At 39.1% G+C, this 25,515-nt stretch overlaps 1 pseudogene across 1 annotated transcript in view; it reads right to left on the bottom strand.

Annotated features, from left to right (window-relative positions):
- Positions 1-20,011: 20,011 nt before the first annotated feature.
- Positions 20,012-25,515, bottom strand: part of LOC149148968 (protein NRT1/ PTR FAMILY 8.1-like) — a 40,705-nt pseudogene continuing 35,201 nt past the window's right edge. The window contains exons 3-6 of the transcript XR_016262271.1: positions 23,700-23,841; positions 23,267-23,484; positions 22,537-23,108; positions 20,012-20,957 (exon numbers count right to left, since the gene is read on the bottom strand). The product of XR_016262271.1 is annotated as a protein NRT1/ PTR FAMILY 8.1-like (transcript). The remainder of the gene's footprint in view (positions 20,958-22,536; positions 23,109-23,266; positions 23,485-23,699; positions 23,842-25,515) is intronic.

The following is a 25,515-nucleotide window of genomic DNA, read 5'->3' on the forward strand; positions in this document are numbered from 1 at the left end:
GATTGCACAATTCAGGATGAGGATTTCCCTAATTAATAGGGGGCTAATTCCTTGAGAAACAATGTAAGGAAATAGGAGATTCGAAGGCAACAAAATTGGCTAAGTATTGGCCAGAGACAACTTGTGAGGAAGTGAGATAGATTGTACTAGTGCAGAGGTTGCTCGAGCTTGAGGAAGCAGTGCAAATCTTCTCTATTTTTCTGATCTAATGCAACATACAAATAGGAAGGGATTTTGCGCAACAAGCTTTCCCATTAGATATGTAGAGCTTTTGAATAATTTAACACATATTCACAGAGATTATCCTGATCATACAATTATAAGCGAAACATGTATAATACATAATCTCCTCTACGTTGATCATCAATTTACAGAAGCAGAAACATTCACAGGCACACATAGAAGCATCAATCAAACTCATTAACACAGTATGTATCCCGGGGAAAGCATCTCGCTAAAAATCCCACACTATTTGTATATTATATTGATTGAATCAGGTAACATTACAAAGTACAATGCTTATCACAAGCAATCCAGTACCAGCTCCACGTGTTACACACAATACAACTCAGATTTGATCTCCAAATCTATTCCACTGCTTGCCTGCCTCCACTGCTCAATACCTGCTCAAGAACTTGATGAGAATGGTTCACCAAACTCGTATTTGACCTGAAAATAATCACTCACACTATGTTGGACGTGAGCACAAGCTATATTTCTTGATATTGGCCAATTCATTGGCATACTCAATCCCTCTTATTGTGCAAATCATCATGCACAACTATAGTCACAACTGATAGCAATCTGATCCTCTAACACCTGTCCCTGCTGAACTGAACATGCACTGACATGCAACTGAGTTAACTAATGTATTCTATAGTTGCATTATGAGTTAATAACTTGTGAATTAATTAATAACTAATTCACCCAACTCATCTCTAGTCTATTGATCAGTTAGACTAAATACAACCAGTTTAACAAAGCTAAACTGAACACAACTCCATCAACTGCACCTCCAGTCCACTAAACTCAACTCACTTGAGTTCTAACTGAAGTCCTGCATGTAAATATTAGTCATCCCATAGGTAACCACATATTTCCCTCTGGGATCTGCATGTACCACATCCGTAGCTCATCCTGAAGTGCTCCAAGAGAATAAGATCAAGTTTATAGTCCAAATATTATTATGAGACAATAATATTTGACTTTTTTGTTTTTGACAGCGAGTCTAAAAATAGACTTTTATCACTGACACTGTGATCACTCACACTGTGGTCACCCACACTGTGATCACTCATACTGTGATCACCCACACTGTGATCATCCACACTGTGATCATCCACACTGTGATCATCCACACTGTGATAAAAAATAGAACTTGCGCCATAATTTGCCTATGGGCCCACTTAGTGAAGGCGACTCTTTTCACTAATGATCCAGGTGGATGTTGGTGGCCACCCACCAACCCATTTGGACCCCCACAACTGTCTCTTTCAGCATTTTCAGTTTCCTTAATTGTAGCACAACTTACTATTTTTAGCAGTTTTTCGGGTCCTGAACTTCCGGAGCCGTTTTGAGGCCCTAAACGATGTTTTTTTGGGAATCTGGGGGCAACATGGGTCTATAGACCGATGTTGCCCTTCCCAAAGTGGTAGTGCTCGGATAGATCTTTCTAACGAGCTATTGTACGCGTCAAACGGAGATCGTATGCCAAAGTTACGACCCCGGGAAATTGATGTACCAATTTACCCAAACGGGGCCCACAATTTGGCGTTTCATCTTCTAGGGTTAGGTTTCGGGATGTGAAGGGTTTTCCATTGTTTCTCAACAATAAATAGGCCTTCGAGCCTCATTGTAATACAGTTCGGAACAGTTCAGAGGCATGTAGCCATCACATCTCTTCTCAGAGATAAGCTACCATCGCCCTAGCTAGTTTATTGCCATTTCTGTTTGTAAGCATATTTCAGTATTTTCCATTAATGAAATGAAGTATTATTTCCGCTGCATCTTTGTGTATATGGTTATCTCTGTAATTTGTTGCGTTCCTATTTAAATCCGGATCAGTGGTATCAGAGCGGTCTGCTTTTTCTCTGTTTTTCTTTGCATGTCCCCAACGAGGTCGGGATATAAGGAGTTAGGGCTTGAACTGGTCGAACCTTTGCAAGACCAGCCTCGCAAATCCCGACGGCCTCCCATGGCGGATGAGAAGAAAGACGAGGGGGCAGGAGATCCTATCAAAATCTTGCTCGAAGAAGCGCTTGAGCGGCAAAGGAACGCGATGATGGATAGCTTTGCGCAGATCCTTCAGCGGCTACCCAGAAGTGACGCATCGGCTTCCAGCAGCAACTCTGGAAACGCCACACCGTTCAAGGTACAAGTTAATTTTGAAATCCCCATATTCGAGGGTCAAATAGACGCAGATGCCGTAGATAAATGGTTAAATCTGCTAGATGGGTATTTTTCTGTTCATGAATTTTCAAGTCGGGAAAAGATTGTTTTTGCTCTTCTCAAAGCAGCCCCCCACGTCAAGGACTGGTGGGAAACCTACTGCGAGCAGAAGGATGAAAGTACAGGCTCACTATTTTCAGTCGCACCCACTTGGAATGACTTTCGGGATGCCATCAAGGAGCAGTATTACCCTGTCGGAAGCTATGAGGACAAATACATCAAATGGACCACATTGCGGCAGGGACGAGACCAAGATGTGCCAGAGTTCACAAACATTTTTCATACCCTTCGCACACAGTTGGGTATCAAAGATTCTGAGCTGCATCTGGTACTCAAATACCGTGGCTGCCTACACAGATACATCCAGGAAGAGATGGTGTTCTTGAACATCTCCTCACTCGGCACAGCATACCGATACGCTGTCAAAATCGAGCAAAAGTTTAAACAGAAGAAGCGAGACTTTGGATCTGCAAATCCGAAGCCCAAAGGACAAAGCCAAGGCGGGGTGACCCAAGACAACCCGTCAAAGCCGCAAGAAAAGAACAACACCACGAAGCCGAAGAAGGACACAGGAAAGTGGTGTGAGTTCCACAAGAGTCCCACTCATAACACAAGTGAGTGTCGGACCAAGCAGTCGCTGGTGGCCGAGTTGAAGGCTTCCGAATCAGATGCATGTTCCGACCCTGAGCCAGAACTCGACAAGGGGAATGGTAAAGGGAAGCAGATCATTGATGCGGATCCCAGTGCCACTGTTGCCACTGCCAAGATCAAGAAAAATGAGCCCGAAGATCCAGAGGAGGGGGAGCGTCTTTTCCACTCACAGATGTGGGTGAAGGGTTCACCGCTGCGATTCATTGTCGACAGTGGTAGCCAAAAGAACCTGGTTTCAGCAGAGGTCGTGAAGCGGTTGGGCCTACCGACTACACCACACCCACAGCCGTACAGTATCGGGTGGCTTCATGAAGGACGAGATCTGAAAGTTCGCCAGCAGTGCCGCCTTCCCTACAGCATCAAACCATTCACAGACGAGGTATTGTGTGATGTTACACCTCTGGATGTTTGTGATGTATTATTAGGCCAGCCATACTTATGGAGGCGACATGCTGTGTATGAGTCAAGGCCTCGTGCTGTCATTATTTCTTTGAATAATTCATTATACAGGATACCAGAGGTAGCCCCACCTACTGCCACATCCTTGATCACTACCAAGAAAGGCAGCAAGCTCATATCACAGACCAGGAAATTCATTTGTCTGGTTCACTCCCAAAATAAGGGGAAAATCGTTGCTACACCCATGACCCCTGCAAAGGGTTCCTCCATGCAGCAGCAGCAGCAAAAGGATACGGTCATGACAGAACACAGGAACAACTTCTCCTCACCCACAGGGGTACCACATAAGTTTCAGGTGGGCAACAAAGTCTGGTTGCATCGACAGAAAGAACGCCTTACCAGAACCCATCAGAAGCTCAGACCACACCGACATGGTCCTTATAGCAGTACCAAGGCTATGGGGAACAATGCTTTGGAGCACATAATTCCTCCATTCCTTCGCCTGCACCAAATGGTCAATGTGGACCATCGTCGACCATGCTTCCCACCATCACTGGACACATCAGAGATTGCAGGACAAGTTCAGCAGATGGAGGAACTCAACGCAATGGGGACCATTGCTTCCTAAGGGGGGAGGAATGATCCAGGTGGATGTTGGTGGCCACCCACCAACCCATTTGGACCCCCACAACTGTCTCTTTCAGCATTTTCAGTTTCCTTAATTGTAGCACAACTTACTATTTTTAGCAGTTTTTCGGGTCCTGAACTTCCGGAGCCGTTTTGAGGCCCTAAACGATGTTTTTTTGGGAATCTGGGGGCAACATGGGTCTATAGACCGATGTTGCCCTTCCCAAAGTGGTAGTGCTCGGATAGATCTTTCTAACGAGCTATTGTACGCGTCAAACGGAGATCGTATGCCAAAGTTACGACCCCGGGAAATTGATGTACCAATTTACCCAAACGGGGCCCACAATTTGGCGTTTCATCTTCTAGGGTTAGGTTTCGGGATGTGAAGGGTTTTCCATTGTTTCTCAACAATAAATAGGCCTTCGAGCCTCATTGTAATACAGTTCGGAACAGTTCAGAGGCATGTAGCCATCACATCTCTTCTCAGAGATAAGCTACCATCGCCCTAGCTAGTTTATTGCCATTTCTGTTTGTAGGCATATTTCAGTATTTTCCATTAATGAAATGAAGTATTATTTCCGCTGCATCTTTGTGTATATGGTTATCTCTGTAATTTGTTGCGTTCCTGTTTAAATCCGGATCAACTAAGCTCCATCATCTTGTTGCATTCTCAACAAGCATTTCTTGTTGCACACTTTTCAACAAGATAAATCTCAAGCATATGTGATTGAATCTTGTCTCATGTTTTGTGATTTCTCGATCGATTAATTGTTTTCGTTGATGAGTAGAGTAGATTCAAGTCTTTTGTTTTAGAATATTACATAAGCAGTTTAAATCTACAAGGAATTTCTACATGGTATCACAGCGAGAATCACAATAGAATAATCTGAGTTTGTCTTTGTAGGTAAATCAAATTTGCAGTATCATTCTTTAGATCTAGCCGGATGTCGTTATATGGATTGAGACTTGAGTATGTAGCTCGAATTATATTGCTTGAAAGGACAAGATGGAGGTAGTGTTGGAAGACAACGGGCTGAAGGAATTCATAGATAATGATATTCCTAAGCATCCAACAGATGATGCTCAAGATCTGGCAGAGTGAAATAAATGTGTGGAAAAGGCGAGGGGGATCATACTAGGAGTTCAAGATCATATTGTCTCAAATCTCCATGAGAAGGATACCCCATATGCAATGTGGCAAGCCTTGATAGACTTGATTTAGAACAACAATGACCACAGGAAGCTGGCATTGAAGAAAAAGCTTCGGAAAATCAAGATGGAGAAGGGCGACACAATACCACAGTTCCTGAGCAGGTTCACCTAATGTCAGGATGAACTTGGGAGTGTTGATATTACAATTGTTGAAGATGATCTAGTAAACCTAGCACTTCTATGCCTTTCCAAGAGCTGGTACAACTACTAGGATCTGGTAAATGGGAGGGAGAATCTACCAAATTTGGAGTGATTGTGGTCTGACTTGTTGCAAGAAGAGATAAGGCAAAACACCAGAGATGGAACCTCATCCAAGCATGATGATGAGGAGAACTATGCCTTGGATGGAAAGGAAAAGAAAGGGAAATGGAAGAAATACCAATCCAAAGGAGATTCTGGTCAGGCAGGTAAGAAGAAGGACTTGTCGAAGATTAAATGTTTTCACTATCATGAGTTGTGACACTATACCACAAAGTGTCTGCACAAGAAGGCTGGTAAGAAGCCCTTAGGAGGAGCAGTAGGTGAAACTCTAGCTTCACAATTAGAATTGGATTTCACACTCATTTCATGTATGGTGGTTTTATCACTCAGGTTGTTCCCCAAAAGCAGTGGGAAAAGGGAATACAGCCGAGGTAACCACTAACCAATCTTTTGGATGCAGATTCTAGCCAATCTGCAGCCAGAGAGGGATCTATCTTTATGATTTAGCTTTTTTTTGCTATATGTTAGGCTAGTTATGAAGTGTAGATAGTTGTTTGATGTTTGGATGGTGACATTCAATAGAAAAGGGATACAAAGTATGATAAGTTCAAACCATTGGGTTAATGGAGTTAATGAAAATAAACTTCTGGGTATGGTTTCTTTGACAAAAGGAGGAACTACAAAGCAGGATAATTTACCATGGAACAATTTTCAAGCTGGAATAAGATGAAATGGAGTCAGGGAATGAAAGGCAATTAAGGATCTTTCATTATGCTAACAGAGGGAAAGTGTATGAAAATTAATAAGGAGCAGTTAAGAATTCATTAATGATATTTAGGGTGAAAGAACCAGTGAAACAGGAGCAGTCAAGAATTCCTGCCTATGCTAGTCGTGAAGAAAACATAAAAATTGACAGAAATTGAACACAGAGTACAGTAAAGTAAATTCTGGGCTATTCTTTTTTCCTGCAATTTAGAACATGATACTTAGATGATATATAAAACATAGAAACAGTAAAAAATGAGTTAGAAAAGACTTATTGATCCATGAGATAATTCAAGAATTATGCAACATGGGTTTCTGCCATCAAATCCATAACCAGAGAGTTCATCAGCGAAGCATTCCAGCAATCTTTATTCAGAAGAGTTCTCAAATTTACAGCGCAGGTCCAGAATGATATTCACCAACCAACCCCCAATACATCTCTAGGGGAGGTATTTATACAAAAAGAGTTACAAAATATCTCATAGAAAAAATATCAAGCAATAACTTTATCCATCTACTTCTACAAAGGAAGTTAATGATATTGAAAAAATAGGGCAATAAATGTAGGAGTAATTTCCGCTGTATTGGCTGCCTTAGGTGGTCAGATATATTTGACTTTTTAACTCAACAAGTTGTCTGGTAGCTATCCCTTTATTTTGCATTCCTGCGTTGCTGTCCTGGCCCTTTCATCTGTGCCTGATTCCGCTTTAATGCGTCTTGGCGTGACTTCCTTCCTCTGTTGTTTTCATTTTTATGATATGTGGCACGTGCATTGAATTTGATTAAATGCAGATGATCAAAAAAAAAGAACTAAAACTACATTGGCAAAACCTCTAACATGCTCTGCCACCATTGGTCTGTTGGCAACTGGTGTCTTTGTAGTTTCATCAATATTTCATCAGCTTCAGTATATCTATAGAAATTGGGCTGGATTTCAAAAAGATGTGTTATTTCATGCTCAATATAGAATAAATTTTCCAACTTTTCATATAAGCTCTGCCCAGAGGGAGGTACTATGTCTTCTGAAGTGCTTGATGATGCTGTGATCTGATTGGTAACATATGTATTCACCCTGTGAGCATATTGTTCATGTGTCAATAGTCTCTGACTGCTGGTTAACAAACTGGGTAGACCCTTTTATTGCAAGACTGTAAACTTTTCTGTAAAAGCCTTTATTTCTATATGCATTTCTTGACAATTCCTCTCCAGATTTTATATAAAATTCCTCATAGTCAGCACCTTTTTAACCATCAAAATGGTACCTATTCTGTCCCTGATATCTAGAGCTACTAGTTGTTCTTTGGTATGAGTATTCAAAAAATGAATTAGTCTATTGGCCTGTTCGGGCATGTTTCCCAGTAATGCTCTGGCCTTTTGAATCTCTACTTGGGCCATTCCTATCAATTCAATTTGCTCATGGATAGTCTGTATGGATGTCCATTGATTAGTGATGGACTGGCCAATTTTAGTCCATAAAGTTGTTTTGATTTCTGATAGAGGTTTATGAAGAGTAAGATCTTTCTCCAAGGATTTTATCTTATTTTCCAAGGCCTTTACCTCTCTTATTTTTCAGCCATAGTTATTTTAGATTTATCATAACTGACCTCTAACTTGGCCAGTTTTTCTTTGGCTTCCTTTAGCTTTGCCATTTGGAGGTCTATTCTTTTATTTCCTTCATCATCTCTTCCATGCTCATGCTGGTATCTGGTACTGTTGTTGTTGTTGCTGCTGAAGCATCTGTGACTGATGTACCTGTTACTAGGACAGTAGGAGGTATAGTTGTTGTAATTGTAGGAGGAGTTGTTTCTGGTGGCTAGGAGGTCGACACTCCCTACTTCTCTTTCATTGCTTTCTCCAATGCCTGCTCTGTTTCACTTAGCCTTTGATTCATTTTTATTAACAACTCCATCATGTCTTCTTCTTCTTTTTCTTTCACTGTCTCTGTGGTCTGCGGATGCATAGTAATTGGCAGTTTTAACTGCTTCTTGAGGGCAGCTATGTCATCCTCCTTTTTCTTTATTAGTGCTTTTATTGCCTTAGGATCCTTGGGATTATGTCCCAGCTCAATGATGATTTCTTCCAAGGACTTTATCCTGTTGTCCTTGGCCAGAGAGGATGCCTTTTCCAACTCTAATTGGGCAGATGTGTTGTTTAGTGAATTCTGCAATTGTTGAGCTTGTATGGCTTTGTCTGCCAAAGTGGAATAGACCATTTCACCGGTTTGCTTGTGCAACTCAATCTGGTCCGAAGGGTGAATGTCTTTGCCAAGAGCCTCCAGATTTTTTCTAATATAATCAGCAGCTAACTGTGGCTGCTACACTCTGGGTTTGAAGTGACTCAAGATCATTTTCCCTTCTTTGATATCATATGCAGACATCAATCTTTGCTGTTTGGCAGGGGTCATTTTAAGAAAATGATCATAAAGTTGCATTCTTATTGGCTCATTCTGTGCTTTGATGTCCATGAATGGCCTCTTAATATCATAACTTTGTTTGCTTTGTGGCCGTGCTGATGAAATTTCTAGACTAGGTTGTTTTCCTAACTGCTGCCCATGAGAACTGGTAGGTGATTCTATCACTGGGGAAGTTAGTGGGTTGGCTGCCCTTTCACTTCTTGGACTTTCAATGATCTCCTCTATAACTTCCTCTTCAGGGAGAGGATCCGTTCTCTGCTTCTGGTTGCTCTGGTGGCCCACTTATGGGTGTGGCCTCTTCTCGGTCCCTTTTTTTGCCCTTTTCCTCATTGAGAGGGGTCTGCAATGCTGGTATCTCTAGTGCATTTTGATGTAGTTGGTTGGTCTGTCATTATGTTCTGCTCTGAACCTATTACTTCTTTGCCCTTTGCTGTACCTGCAGCTGGTGCAGTGCTCTCTTGGGCTGGTTGTTGTGAAGTTGTAGCAGTTGATGTGCCCACTCCAGTTTGCTGAGGCAATTTGAAAGACACCTGTCCAAAAGAGTCTAGGTCAAGAGTCTTTTCAAGATTTTTCATTGCTTGTTCCATCTTTTCTTCCTCAGTAATGTCTTCTACCAATGTGCCCTCTACCCACTCATCTTGATTAGCATACTGCTCTATATCAGGAATCCTACAATGGAGATAGGCTGATAGCCTATTTTTTACCTTTCTATCACAGATGAATCCATTGGGATCATAGGGTACCCACCAGAAGCTCCTTTTTAATTTGAGGTCTTCACCTAGTATCTTGTCAGCATTTTCCCATCCTTCCTTTTTGTTAACAATGAAGGGGCCTAATTGGCTTCTTAATTTGAGCTGAGCTTTTTTCTTGGCACCATAGAAATGAGTCAAATCTGAGTTGATAGATTGCCTAAAATATTCAAGAGCAAACAGTCTCATAGGCACGTATTTTGGCAGTTTATATGGGCACAGCTCACAGCCATATATCCTAATCTCAGTGTGATTCTGGTAAAAGTACCAGTCACCTAATTTATAGTTTTTGGAGAGCTGTAAAATTTTCTGCATGTCACCAGCAAGTCTGGGAGGAGGAACTGTCATCAATAGAGAGGAGACTGGATATATAAATAGATCAATGAACTCACAGTAATTGTAAGGAGACTTATGGACTCGGTGGAACACTGGGGTCCAAAAAATTACAGATCTCTTTTCTCCTTTAGTATCCAATTTTCTGATGGGAAACTAAAAACCGTCTGTTTGATAATACAAAAACAGATGATAGATATAAGAAGTGTATTTGAAGACTCCCTCTCTGTCCATCTTTATGAATTGTTCATGGATTTTGTTGCTAATGAAGGTAGCAAAGTCATACTTGATAGTAGGAGGTTGTCTTGGAATAAATATGGACATAAGAGCTAGAATGGTCTCATCAACATATTTATTTGTTCTAAAACCCAGAACATAGGATATCATATCAATAACAAATCTCCCAGATTCATTGAAATAGACATGGTGAAAAGGAGGTGAAACTTTGGGCTGGGAGTCTGGGCTCATAAATAACTTGGCAATCCGGCCTATTTCTGCAGTGGATAGTTTGGAGCCTTGGTCCAACAAATATTTCATGGACATAGGAGCCAGAGGCTGCCTAGGTTTGAAATGCAACATCTCATTGATTGAGTCAGGAGTTATATGGAAAAGGACAGTGCCATTTGGAGACATGGCTGCTCTTTGAGTAGGCTCATAGTTAGCATAGCACAAGCGGATTATGTCTAGAAATACATTAACTAATGGGAGATAATATGTGGGTAGGTTGGACTCCCATATTCCATATAAATCAGTTTTGTGTAGGTAACTGTTTCTAATTTCACAAAATGCTTGCAGATGGTCTACGTCCCCAACTAAATCTTGTATTTGGAAGTCCCTATCAGCTAAGGGCGACCATTTGAGCTCCTTGTGTGGTGCATTTAGGGGGGAAACATTTAGGGCCACTGGTGCCTCCATTATACAGTCTTTGGTGATTTTGAATTTGAATTTAGGGTTTTCACAGCAACAGCAGGTAAAATATCAGTTTTTGGGGCTTTCTGTGGAAATTGCAGGCCGAAATGAGGTTGAACTTTAGCTAAATGGGTGAATTTGCAGAGGGAGACAAATTCTGAGGAATTTCTTGGAGAAGATGGGCAGAACAGTGGTTAAAATGTGCGGTTTTTAGAGGCGGCATGGTTTTTTGATTGAAATTTCAGTTAACAGGGCAATTTTTGTAGAGAAATTAAAGAAAACGGGGTTCGGGAATGAAATGTAGGTAAATACCTGTTATATTCGACGAATTGTGCGATTTGCAGGTGGCGGGCCGAGCTTGGAGACTGGTTTGCAGGTTGGAATTTGCTAGGTGGCGGACTGTGCAGTAAAACAACTATTTTGGTCGAAAATCGCATGAATACGTCGCATAGAACAAACGAACAGGAATGGAAAAAAACGACCTTTTTACGCCAATTTGACAAAAAATTTGGTTTTGGCGGGTTTTGGCGCGCTTTGGCTGGGTGACATCAGCATGACGCAATGATTTTGCCTTATAACGGGGGTACGTAGGTCGACTTGGCAGTGACGTGACGAGTGACACGGAGGATGATACATAGGTGGGGTGGCGAATGACATGTCTGATGACGTGAGGGTGATGAGCGGGTAACGTCAGCGGGGCGGGGGCATAGGCGGTAAGCAGTTTGGCCCCGGCACCACCTTTGGGCCATGGTGGTTTTGGGGGGGGGGGGCAGCGGGGGAAGCGGGAAGGGGAAGGCGCCACACATCTTTTGTATGACGACAATAGCGCCCATCCCCCGGATGCTATCGTTCGACATCTAAAGGCTTGCGATATGCATGTGGGCCGTCCGATCTGGGGGATCAGATCCAACGGTTGACGCATGTCGGAGCTGCGGGGGAGTATGGCGTGGGTCCCATGTTAAATTAACCGCTTTTTCAAAGGTTTGGGGGTTGCTTTATTGTTTATGCGGGCGGCCTTTGGTTATTTTTTAACCAAATGTTGAACAAATCCCGATGGAGTGCGTGGAGGATTCTTATAGGTCCAGGGTGAACCTATAATTTCTGACAGACTATACGTTGATATTACAACCAGGGCGGGATGTTAGAGTGTTTTTTGGGGTTTTTTTATATATTTTATGTAATACGGGAATGGGGGAAAATGTAAGGGTTTATATAATAAAGTCAGTGTGTTAAATATGAAAAGTATGTTTACACAAAGCACTAAGTTTGAAGAGTGACTTAGGCTTAAGGAAAATAAGAAAGGAATCCAAGTCATGAACTATAGAGACTTAGCATAGAGGAAGAAAAAGATTTTTACACAAGAAATGTGGCTTGCTTTGCTTAAGTAAAACCAAAGTTTCACTTAGTCTTTCTCATGAAATAAAATGAACTAGGGGCACTGAGCAGATCCCAATGTCCTTGAGGGGATGTTAGTGAGTGTTCTTGGAGAAATGGGGAGGGGAATTAGTCATGCTTCAACTGTTTTGCAACCACCTTGCCATGGCACTTGTGATATCCATGAGATAGATCATCTTCAAAGTACAAAATTGCTCACAAACCTGCTTCTGCAACATCAAACTGCTTACCCAGCCTAATACACCTAACATTTTTTCTTCTCTTTTGATTGGGTGCATTTGAACTAGCAAACCCTTTCTCTCTTGTTTTCTTTTAACTGTCCTCCTATCTAAGTCTGCCCTTATCTCTTCCAGGGGCTCAGATTCAGCTGTTGAGCACCCTTGTTTCTCTACCTAACTACTGATTTGCCAAGCTTAAACTATTTGAACAGACCTTATTCTCTAATACTAAAACGATGAATTTAAACATGGAGAGGCCCAGATTGAGCTATTGGGCCATCCATCAAGTGTGACAGAAGTCACTGATCACAAAATTTTGAACTTTTTGCAAGAAATAGGATAGCAGTGGCATTTTGGACTAGCACACTTTCCTGGTCTTTTCTTTGGGGTTCATTCTGTTTCTTCTTGACCAATTCATTATTTTTGCCCTTTGATTTTTCTTTTAGGGCATACCCTCTTTTATTTTTTTATTTTTTTTTTGTTGATTTTTTGGAAAATATGGAACCTTTGCAGCATGGAAAGGATGATCATATTTGGCATTTCAATAGTCAATCATGAAATATGACACCTATTGGTATAGGAACCTAACAGGTGGCATCAATGATGGGTAGTGTGTGGTATCTGGATACTGGAGCCTCATTCCATATGACAAAAAACAAAGAATTTTTCAATGACTTGGAGTAGAAGGACCTCCAGATGCACATTGGGATGGGAGATGATGGAATGTATAGCGCAATCGGTATCGATACAATTACTTTTCAAAGGGAGTCTAATCTCCTCTCACATTAAAAGTTGTCATGTATGTTTTGGGTTTGAAGAAGAATTTAGTTTTAGTTGCTATGTTGGAAGACCGTGGCTATGATGTGACATTTAGCAAAGGAAAGGTTTTCCTTAGAAACATCGCCACAAGACAAGTGAAGTGGATCGGGGTTCAGGTGAAGAACCTCTAAAAATTGGATGTAGAAGACTATGCTACCTTGAGCACAAAAGCAAAGAAGGTGCAGAGCCAAGACAACGATGAATTATGGAATAGGAGACATGGTCATTTGCACCATGGAGCTTTGAAGATCACGCAACATATTTCTACAAGACTTCCCAAGGGTGCACTAGATCAGCGAGATACATGGAAAGGGTGTACACTAGGGAAGTACGCCAAAGCCACCTTTCATGACAAGGGAAGTAGAGCGTAAGTTATCCTTGAAAGAGTTCACTCAGATGTGTGTGGACCGTTCTTGATAGCCTCCACGACCAAGCAGAGGTATTATGTGATATTTGTAGATGATTTCTCACGTAAGTGCTAGATTTTCTACATGCAAAAGAAAGACCATAAATTCTTCAAATTTTATGAATTTAAAGCACTTGTTGAGAAAGACACTAGCAGGAAACTGAAGGTTCTCAAGAGCAATAATGGTGGTGAATATGTGTCGAATGAGTTCAAGAAATTATGTGCATCAGTTTAGGGCCTACCATTGCACTTGTGGGCTGCAGCATGCAACATAACTATATATGTGCAAAACATGAGTCCTCATCGGATTTTCGGCATGAGTACACCAAAAGAAGCTTTTTCAGGGAAGAAACTAGATGTGTCACACTTCAAGATATTTGGTTCATCAGTTTCTTGTCATGTTATCAAGGATACAAGGAAAAAGCTAGAACCAAAAGTTGAGTTGGGCATATTTATGGGGTACACTGATACACCTCACAACTATCAAGTGTACCTTCCATCTCACATGATGAAATTGTTCGTAGAGATGTGAAGTTCAATGAAGAGAAGGCCATGAGATATTATCTTCAGAGGGAGCTTTAGTTACATGCAGATGAGGATCTTTTGGCTTTAAAGGAAGAACCTCAAGATGATGTGGAGCAGCCATAAGAAGAGGAGCAGAGAGTGGAAGCACCCACTCATGCAGAGACATCCAAAGATGGAAGGAAGCACACTAGGGAAGATGAAAGATTATTACATGATGCTAGTGAGAATGTGGGAGCACCCACATCATAGTGCAGGCAAAGGAGGTGACCAGATCGGTACACTGGGTACATGGCTCTGATGAGTGAGCTAGTTGAGACAGAACAATCCTCATTCAAGGAAGAAGTGAAAAATCCAGTATGGATTGATTCCATGGTAGAGGAATATGATTCCATAGCCAGAAATAGTGTTTGGGAAGTTGTCCCAAAACCAGAGAACAAGTTAGTGGTAGGTTCGAGGTGAATCTACAAGGTGAAGCAAGCAATAGATGGAAGAATCGAGAAACACAAGGCCGTATTTTTGGCCAAGGGATTCTCTCAGGTGGAGGGAATTGATTACGAGGAGACCTTTTCTCCAATAACAAGGTACTCTTCTATCAAATCAATTCTAACTCTTGTAACGCATATGGGATGGAAGATACATCAGATGGATGTGAAGACAACATTCCTCAATGGAGTGATTGAGGAAGAGGTGTACATTGAGAAACCAAAAGGATTTGAGACCTTCAACAAAGAGCCACATGTGTGTAGACCTAAGAAAGTGTTGTATGGATTGAAACAAGCACTTCGTGCTTGGTACACCAGGATTGACAACTATTTCACCAGGTTGTGCTTCACCAAAAGTGAAGAAGATGAAAACCTTTACCATATTGTGGTTGAATGTAAATTATTGATTATAGTATTTAATTCTAACCGGTGATGAAAAGATGGTCAAACCTTGCAAAGAGGATCTTGCAAGAGAATTCGAGATGAAGGACATGAGGCTCATGCATTATTTCCTTGGTATGGAAGTATGACAAGGAGATGGGGAATTGTTTGTCTCTCAGAGCAAGTATGCCAGCGAGATACTAAAGAAGTTCCACATGGAGAGCACCGAACCCATGAAGACTCCTCTAGCAGGGAATTGGAGGAAGGAAGATGCTACTTTAGGTGAGGTAGTGGAGGCTACTATTTACAGGTAGCTTGTGGGTTCACTTATGTATTTGGTGAATACACAACCAAAAATGTGTTATGTAATTAACCAACTTAGTCAAGCAATGGTTAAGCTTACTAAACTGTATTGGAAGGAAACCAAACATGTGTTGAGATACTTCAGAGGCACCACTCAGGTTGGTCTTTGGTACATGCAGACATCGGGAGTGAAGCTGCAAGGCTTAACATATGCAGATTGGGCAGATAGTCCATCAGACATGAAGAGCACATCAGGAGGCATCTTCAGTATTGGGTCAGAAATAGTTTCTTGGTACAGCAGGAAGCAAAGATCAGTTGCACTCAGTTCAACAGAAGCAGAGTACATGGCTACTAGTCAAGCAGCTTATGAAGCTATCTGGATGGGGAAGATTCTTGTTGTGTTATTTGGTCAAATAATGGATCCCGTTGTGATTTACTATGACAATCAAAGTTGTATCAAACTCTTTGAAAATCTAGTTTTTCATGATCGATCCAAGCATATAGACACCTGGTATCACCATCTATGAGATTGTGTGCATAGGAGGATCTTTTTGTTTGAGTACATTCCTACAGAGGAATACGATGCACATATTTTGACAAAGGCATTGTCAAGATGAAAATTTGAGTTCCATAAAGGCAGGATTGGGGTAACATATAATCCCTTTCTTATTGAGAGGGAGTGTTGAAAATGGAAAAAATAAAATCAAGATTTAATTTTCCCTTGAATTAAATTAGGAGAAAAATGTAATTCCACATCACAAGACAACGAGAATGAGTTAACTAAGTTAATTTCACTTAGTTGGTTTAGCTAGATCGATTTGAGGGACTAACTTGAGTCATGTAGAGTGTCTCCTAAATTTTAGGAGCCTAGGTTGAGTTTAATTTGAGTTGTAATAGTTTAATTCAGTCAAACTGAGTTAATGTTAGTTAAACTAGTTCCAACTATTGGAGGAACTAGTAGGAGGTCTAGCAGTGGGGTGCAACTTCATGTGTTCAACCATTTAACTAATAAATCAACCATAATTAACTCATGCATGCATGAAATTCGAGTTACCCAATTGAGATTGGAGTTCAAGGGTAATGTACTATCAGTTGTATAATTTTCCGAGTTGTACAGGTGGTGCATGCAGTCAGAGAAGGGCCTATAGGAATTGTGCAATTCAGGATGGGGATTTCCCTAATTAATAGGGGGCTAATTCCTTGAGAAACAACACAAGGAAATAGGAGCTTGGCAGACAACATAATTGGCTAAGTATTGGCCAGAGACCGTTGGTGAAGCAGTGAGATAGCTTGTACTAGTGCAGAGGTTTCTCAGACTTGAGTAAGCATTGTCAATCTTCTCTATTTTTATGATCTAATGCAATATATAGATAGGAAGGGGTTTTGAGCAGCAAGCTTTCCCCTTAGATAAATCTCTGAGCATATGTGATTGAATCTTGTCTCATGTTTTGTGATTTGTCGATCAATTAATTGTTTCCGCTGATGAGTAGAGTAGATTTAAGTCTTTTGTTTTAGCATATTACATAAGAAGTTTGAATCTACATGGAATTGCTACATGTTTCTGCATCTTCAACAAATAATTGAGTGCATTGATGAAGCTCCGCAGACCATCTTATTTGTTGTATTATATCTATTGCATGAACATCATCATAGGTTAACAAATGAATTGTGGATCTTGGAAAAATGTATTGCTTACATGAACCTAGCTATGTTTGTCTTATGTCCAATGGTTTTTTAATAAGAGAAAAGGCAATGGTTAAGATGATAGAAAAGAACATCCTTCTCCTCACATAGGGTGTTAATAATTAAACATGGCTTATTGGACTTGCAAGGAGGATAAGACCAACATAGTCAAAGAATTCAATGGGTTATTTAGGTCTTGCAAGTGAAAGGCCATTAAGGACTAAGAGGAAGACTTTTATCTTCTCACATTATTTCATTATCATTTCATTCACTTCTGTTTCAAATGTGTGCCATATTTTAGAGCATTTGTTATCTCAGGCCATAGTGACCTAACGATAAATAGTCACAAGTTGTAAGAGGCCATTTTCAAAAGAGATTGAAGAGGGTAAATATTAAGAAGTTAGGCTAGAGAAGAATATAAGACTTATATGCAGGTGCATGTAAAAGCACTGATATGCTGTGTAATCTAGAGATGTCAACCATGAGGTGGTCTTATATAGTTCTTCATTACATCGAATATGTACATTAACCATCTCAATATTATCGTGCCTATCATATAAATGAACAATAAAAAGAAATGTGTATTCCAAAAGATCACATTTATTTATTACAAAAGGCTTAAGCATTGTCATAATTTCATTGCAAAGGTTTCTTTCACAATGACAAAGTTTAAACAGAAACAAGGAAACTCCCTTCCTGGTGAAAACCCATAGTTTTTAGAGGGCTCACTCTATCAAAATCCTGTCGCTATCTTAGAATGATAGTTGACAGGAAAAATATTTTGTGAGTTCAGAAGATAATAACAATAATTTAGGAAATGTAGTTTTCTAGTCTATAAACTAAAACTTTCAAGAATTTAGGTCTTTTCAGGCTTTTGGCTTGTAGTGGAGACAGGGTGCCACCATGCAAATAACCTAGATTGAAAACCTGGCAGGTGTATAGCCTAGAACATGCATGTGTTGAACGAGTGTGAGGGCTCAAAATACAGATAAGGGGTTCATATCTCAAATGAACAGGAACATGTAGAACAGTAGTTGACATTGGTACCAAGGTGATCATATAAGTAAATAGTTCTTTGTAAGCTATTGAAGCACCGGATATAGATGAGCCGTTTGTTCACATGGAAGTTGACTTAACAATATTATCAGTTAAAGTTTAGTTTTGGGAAACACATTTGCTTTTTCCAGTGAACATTGGCTCTAAATGATTGTGCTACATGATTAAAATTTGCATTCACTAAAAACATCAATCAAGATTGCGATTATAGAATTCCTGCAGTGAACCTTGGTACTTAACATGGATTCTTGATTTGTAATGACTGCACAACATGATGAGAATTTCCAAGAAAACAATTACTTATACATTAAAGTGTGTACACTAAACTAAAAGAAGACAATCATCGTATATTAATAAAGATGATTGTGGCAATCAACCATATACAAAAATCAAAGTTGGCAGCCCGTCATCCAAAGAGAAATATGTCTCAGTTTTGTTGAGAAGCTAGGCAACAAGTCTCTCCTCAAGAAACAGTGAAACATAAGATCTTTTGCACATCTTATACAGTATGTTGCCAGTGCAGACCACTACAAGGGCTACATTTGCTTAGTTATAATAGCAAACAAAAGTCTCAATTTCCTTCTTTCAGCAACATCACATCTATAGAATATAGTTGTACGACACTAGAGGGGTTGCTAGTGCACCTTCCGAATGAATAGGCTTACTTTCTTACGTGGAACTCTCCTGTGGGTGTATATTACCAGAAACGAGAAATGGGAGATGAAACAATGGGAAGAGAAACAAAATTTGGAGGTTTCGCATTCAACAAACGGGAAGAGAAAAAAAACAAGAAACATGTGAAAAACATAAAACAAAGCATACATCATCCACATTCTCCAATAATGTGGTTTATAAGCAGTTGCTCATAGGCTCTCGTTGCTTATATATGCCATTCTCGACTATTCATAGTGAGAAACAAAGCTTGTGTTGCTTACATGAGTCATTCTCAAATACCCATATTTGATCCTCTAAGCTAACAAATACAATAGTGAAGAAACCTTTGGCATTGAACTCAAGATTGATTTGGCCTTTCCACTTCCACTTGATTTGGACCTAGTGAGAGCAGGATTTTTTGAAGGCCATATCCCTAGAAATTTTGGATGAGTACATGATCTCGCATATACTGTATATATTCTCCCATGTGATTTGAGTGGACCTCAAGTTTGGGCTCTATTGTAGTATTTGACCAACAACTACTAGGTTGTAGTTTCCCTAATTGGGTAATAGAATGATGAAGATTGAATTGAGCTCCATTCATAATAGAACCAAAAGTAGAGAGGCATTTTCCATAGAAAAAGCGGAAAGAGTGAGAACTATAAATGCTACAACTAATGTTTAAAAACAAAGCCTAAAAAATGTTACCCTTAAACTTTCAAAATTTAAAACTATAAATGCTACAACTAATATTTAAAGACAAAGCCTAAAAAAGGTTACCCTTAAACTTTCAAAATTTTATCATTATCCATTATAATAATAATTAATCTTTATAATAATAAAAATAATATATTTTAAAAATATAATTGGAATAAATACTAAAATATTTACTAAATTATCTAATTTATAAAAATATATAATGTAATTTTATGCATTTATAATTTGTACAAAAAAATATATATATATATATATAAAATATAATAAAACTCTATAGTAAACTCTACACTAAATCCACTTTTAAATAGAACCAATACAAAAATTTTAAAATAATAATTAAACCATTAAAAAACATAACAATAATTTAAAAATAATAATTAAACCATTAAAACAACATAACAATAGGAAACACATGGAAATAATATAATTGTAACCAACAAAATCCACGTTGTTAAGGAAATTTTAATCTAAGTACAACATAGAGATGAAACCGCCTCTGGACACTATCCAGAAAACCATCCTTATTTTTTTAATTCGGCTCAACGTCCAATCGGAATGAGACCAACATTATAAATGAACCAGAACAACGTCACGTCCAATCGGAATGAGACCAACATTATAAATGAACCAGAACAACATTTCTCAGAAAACCATTTAAAAAACCATTCGTTTTATGTATTGAGAAACGAAAACGACCGTACAAAACGGCGTTTTCAGTACCGTTCCCTCTTTTTTGCGTTTTTTCCCAAAACGAACGCTCCCGTTTCGTTTATGGTAACACAGCTGTGGGTCTCTTGTATGTGTACCAACGTGAAATTAAAAGGTAGACCAGAAAGTTCAGAGTGCTCAGGATGGCCAGAAGCCAAAAGAAGTAATCAATATGTCCGTAGTTCAAGTTATCGGGAATCCATCCTTTCTTTCCATGCCTTCTTGTAATGTCAGTTACAATGGTAACCAGCAGAGTACTCAGGTGACTGCCCAATGCTCCTGTAGTTAGTTGAACTGCACTCATTAAGCTTCGCATAGCATCAGGTGCTTGATCATAAAAGAACTCTATTTGCCCTATGGAGGTGAAAATTTCAGCAGCACGTATTAAGAAATACTGGGGAACCTGCCAAAAAATGCTCATGGGTATGGTTGTTCTTTCATAGTAGTTATGCTCCTTGATCATGTCGAGTCTCTTGATCTCAACAATGGCTGCAATCACCATGGATAAAATAGAAATGGCCAAGCCAATCCCTATACGCTGTAGTTGGGTAAAGCCCCTTTGATGACCGGTATATTTTCGTACAAGTGGAACAATTAGACGGTCATAAACTGGAACCCAGAATAAGACACTGATAATACCAAATATAGATAATGATGTTGCTGCAATATTAAAATGGGGACCAATACTGGCATCCATAGTGTCTCCTTGTTCCACAAACAATGTACCCATTTGACTATAGACAGTAGAAAAAATAATCCCGGTGCCCCAAATTGGAAGAATACGGATAACTGCTTTTAACTCCTCCACTTGAGTCACTGTGCACACTGCAGAGTCTCCATGGGTTATTGGAGCCAACTGTACCTTTATCATTTACTGTTTCTACTGCAGCTTTGTCTAGAAAGCTGCATGAAGACAGGCTCTGTTAGTTGACATCATCTTTGAAATAAAAATGTTTACACTCATGAAAAATTTACTCTGCAAATGCATTAAGCATAAACTACTCAGAATTGTAAGATATGAAGCAGATGAGTTACAAACTTACAAACATTCAGAGGAGAAATTTTCAAATAGGACGAGCAGAATTTCAGAGCCTTCGGGAATTTAATTTGATTAAAGCTAAGATTGATTTTGTAAATGAGAGGAGAACAGAAGCATCAGAATTCTACTAAAATCTAAATATAGAAGCTCATCTGCCTATATTAAGTGTAAATACTAAACATCATAATCAATTTTAATTGATATAGTAAACAATTGGAAAACTAATGAAAAGGTCAATAGAATATGATTACTCCGTCATCATGGTTCTGTGACTTCCTCTGCACTAGTTCCTTTGGTTGCTCAGATGTTAGCATATATGCATTGGCATCTTGCAGGTTCTCAAAACAAATGCACAGGGGCTGCTCCGACGGTTTTTACCTTTTTAGTGTTTGGTTGAGTCAACAAAGTACGCATACATTGAATTTTACAGCAATCAAATATTTCAGGATAATAGTTTTCAATCCTCGCCCTGTTGAAACAGTTTTGTTTAGTGTTGATGTAAACTTACTTATACAGTTTGAGTGCTTTTAATGGTAGATGGTAGAGTATGTATATATTCGTAGACTTCGCAGTCAAATTGCTCTGCAGAGGTGAGTCCCTTGTCACACAAACAATGGGGTATCATACACCAAATTTGGGAATAGAGTATGTATGTTTTGGTAGACTTAGCAGTCAAATTGCTCTGCAGAGGTGGACCTCTTGTCCCACAAACAAGGAGTCTGATACACCAAATTTTGGGTAGAGTACGTATGCCTTGGTAAACTTAGCAGTCAAATTGCTCTGCAGAAGTGGGTCTCTTGTCGCACGAACAAGGAATCTCATACACCAATTTAGTGTCTGGCTTTGCTGTGACCTTAAAATTACATTATTATTATTATATGTGTTTTCTCATCTAAGCAATTTTCCATTATAAGCAGAAAACAATGATAATGATTATTATATATGTTTTCTCATCTAAGCAATTTTCCATTATAAGCAGACAGCAATGAAGAGTAGTTTCTCTCAAGTGGTTTGAATGTCGAAGCTGTGAAATCCTTTTAAGATCGTGCTGCATTGAATACAAGAGCCGTCATCAACAGAAGGCAACCTATCAGCTTTCCATGGAAAATTCTTGTGATTAATCTGCGAGGTTTCTTTAATGGTGATTTATTCAACCCTGAATATGAAACCGAGTTAGTTTTGAAACGTCCATATGAAGAAATCAAACATAGAGTATTATCAAATTACTTCTTCCGACGGAAATTGGAAATCACAAAGGTTTCTTTGTAGGCCTAGTCAGTTGATTGCAGGTAAATTAGTATTAAAAGACACTAAAGGCACTTAATTAGGTTAACCATTTTTAAGCAGATGCTTGAAGTCAAATCATTCTCAATGATTCTATAAATAGGAAAATTCAGAAAAAAGTATGAAAAAGGAAATCAGGAAGCTTGGTAGTAATCTTACAGGAATTTATCTGTGTGCTCAAGCTTTCGACTTCCTTCAATGACAGACTCCTTATCTTCAACTTCATAAAGACGAGACTTATCACGTGGAACAGGGATGTTCCATTTTCTAAATGATGCAACTAACACCTGGGCTATCCGGGTCCAGGGACTGCCCCCTGGCTTTTGATGTCCTGGCTTTTGATGTCGGTATAAACGGGTACCTGAAAAGAAGCTGCACACCGCTATTCCCATGGCCACAGTAGGAATTCCAAAACCCCACCCCCAACCAATATTCTTTTGGACCCAAACAACAACACTAGCTGCAACAAGAGCACCAATGTTAATTGAAAAATAAAACCAGTTGAAAAAAGAACTTTTCTTTTTCTTTTCTACATCATCTGTCTCATCAAACTGGTCTGCTCCTAACGATGATACGCATGGCTGGATACCACCAGTCCCCAGCGCAATAATGTAAATTGCCAAAAAGAAAACACCAGTTTGAGTCATTGTTGCATGGCAATTAAGGTCTCGAGCTTTGCAGGGAGGCTTAAGATTAGGCACAGATGCAGATATAGTCAACAAGGCCATTCCCTGAAAATGGACAAAAATATTCTTCAACCAAAATGTGTTGCAAACAATGTCAAAACATGATAAATTGACAGAAAGGTGTTGAGAGAATTTGCTTCTAAATACGTTACTATTCATTTCTCAATTAACAGAAAAACTTGATAGAACAGCAATGAACTTACAAAGAAATACACAATAGAAAATACAGCAATTGTTTTATAACGTCCCCAGTATGCATCAGCCATAAAAGCTCCAATCAAAGGAGTTATGTAACAAATTCCAGACCAAATTGTGACATTATTGGCTGCAGTTGAATTGCCTTGCTTGAACTTATCTGTCAAATAGTTCACCAGATTTAAACTGAATCCATCGTATGCCAATCTTTCGCAGCACCCATACCCTGTAAAATAAATCCGTTATGGAGACCATAATCCAATTGAAGGTATATAAATATAAAATAACAGTGTTTCCTTACCCAAATTTCAAAACCAGTTCTGCAATTACTAGTTATTTTCTGGTTAGTTTGTCAATAAATATGTGTGCTAACTACTCGTTGAGAAAGATATTAGTATGCTTGAAAAGAACATTTTGACGTTTAAAGGTCATCACATATACCCAAAATAAATGGACAAGCCTTCCAGTTCCCCGATTTGTTCTTGACTGAATGTTTTCCATGAATATCTACAGAGCCATCTTGAGTATACTCATCATCAAGATTCACTGAAGAGTTCATACTTCTTATTGGTCGAGTGTTGACCTATAACATAAAAACCAATAAAATGTTAGCAAAGAATGAAAGAACAAGAATTGTATTTATTTCTAATTACTGGATAAACAGTTCCATAAAAAAAACCATGACAACTCTGTATTATACATTTCACGTAGTACACCAGACATACAGATTTGGCAAGCACACACAATACTTTAAGTCATTGTGCAAAACGTTTCACTAAAAGGGGATCAGCGTTATGCTTCAGCTCAAGACGTGTTTACTAACTACATCCCCAATTTGTAATTTAATTATTTATGAAGAGAAATAGGGAACTGAATGTGGTGATGATTCGAATAAGCTCCCTAGGAATGTTCCCGAGTAAAAAACTTATCGCATAGAATTTAACACATTACATAAATTGAATACACTCTTGATCTTACAGCCATATGAAAGTGCATATGCATTTCCATGGAAAATTATAAGACCACATTAAAAAGGGTCATAGTAAAAATATTGGGAAACAACTTTGGCTAAGACCACAAAGATAATACATTGCTAGCTCAACGTTACCAGAATTCAGATGCAACAATGTTGATGATTGATCCCTCAATATATGACCATAAACTGGCCTTAATACAATATTTCATTCTGGCAGTTTCAAGTTTCAACAACAGTCCAAGGGAAAACAGGACCACTCTTGATTGAAGAGCACTAGAAGGTTTTTGGTTGAAACTCTAGCCTTTTCCCTCATTGTGTAGTCTAGTCCCTTGCGAAGCTAACAATTGCTTTCAAGTGCATAGAATTTTTTTTTGTGTTTGAGCAATGCTTGAGCATGGGGGTAAGTCTTCGATGATAAATTTTTCAACAGCGATTCTATATGCAGAAAAAACTTAAAGAATCGTTTTAATGCCCAGAAAATAAGTTACCTCCAGCCATTGATAACGTTCTTGCTGCAAACCACAGTCCACTTGCTTCTTTACTGAAAACAACGCTCCAGCTTCAATCCAAGCAAAATAAAAGAATATAGAAAGTCTGAAGGCACTTCCAAGCTCTGCTCTCTCAACTAGATGGTGTAAAAACTGAAGGGGATTGAGATACAAGCTTGGGGACCAAATAGATAAATTTATAGCCAAGCTTCCATCAAGCTTCTGATGGCTATGTGTCAGGTGTTCCACAGATCAAGGTAGAGAACTCCAGATGGAGTAATGGACCACTTCAGAAGCTCCCAACAAGAAAATTAATTAACTGCAGTTGATTTCCTTAATTTAAGGAAATTACTGCAGTTGGTTTCCAAAAATTAAGGAAAGACTGCAGTTGGCTTCCACAATTGTAGGCAGCAGTTGGTAAAGAACTTAATGGAGCTTAACATTCTCCCACTTGGTCCATACTTCCAAACTTAATGTCTCAACTTAAAACCCATTGATAATCTGTATTAAGTAATAGATACATGAATCATGGCGATAAGTCCTCTAATGACGAGTATTATCTTCCATGTATTACTATGTATTTATTCTTATTATAATTTATGTGGCAACAATTTCTTAATGAATAAACCTTATGTTTATTCTTGGTCCTTCTTAAATGAATTTTCTCAAATCAACTTAAAAGTGCACATAAATATGAGAAAAAACATCACAATAATTAAGAATTTCATTAAAATAACATTGTCCATACAATGAGAAACTACATAATGGAACCAAGTCCCATATTCATTACATG

The sequence above is a fragment of the Pinus tabuliformis genome, chromosome 9 (assembly GCF_031772625.1).
Source record: "Pinus tabuliformis cultivar Carrire ecotype Pingquan chromosome 9, CPIR1, whole genome shotgun sequence".
NCBI classification, from domain to species: domain Eukaryota; kingdom Viridiplantae; phylum Streptophyta; class Pinopsida; order Pinales; family Pinaceae; genus Pinus; species Pinus tabuliformis.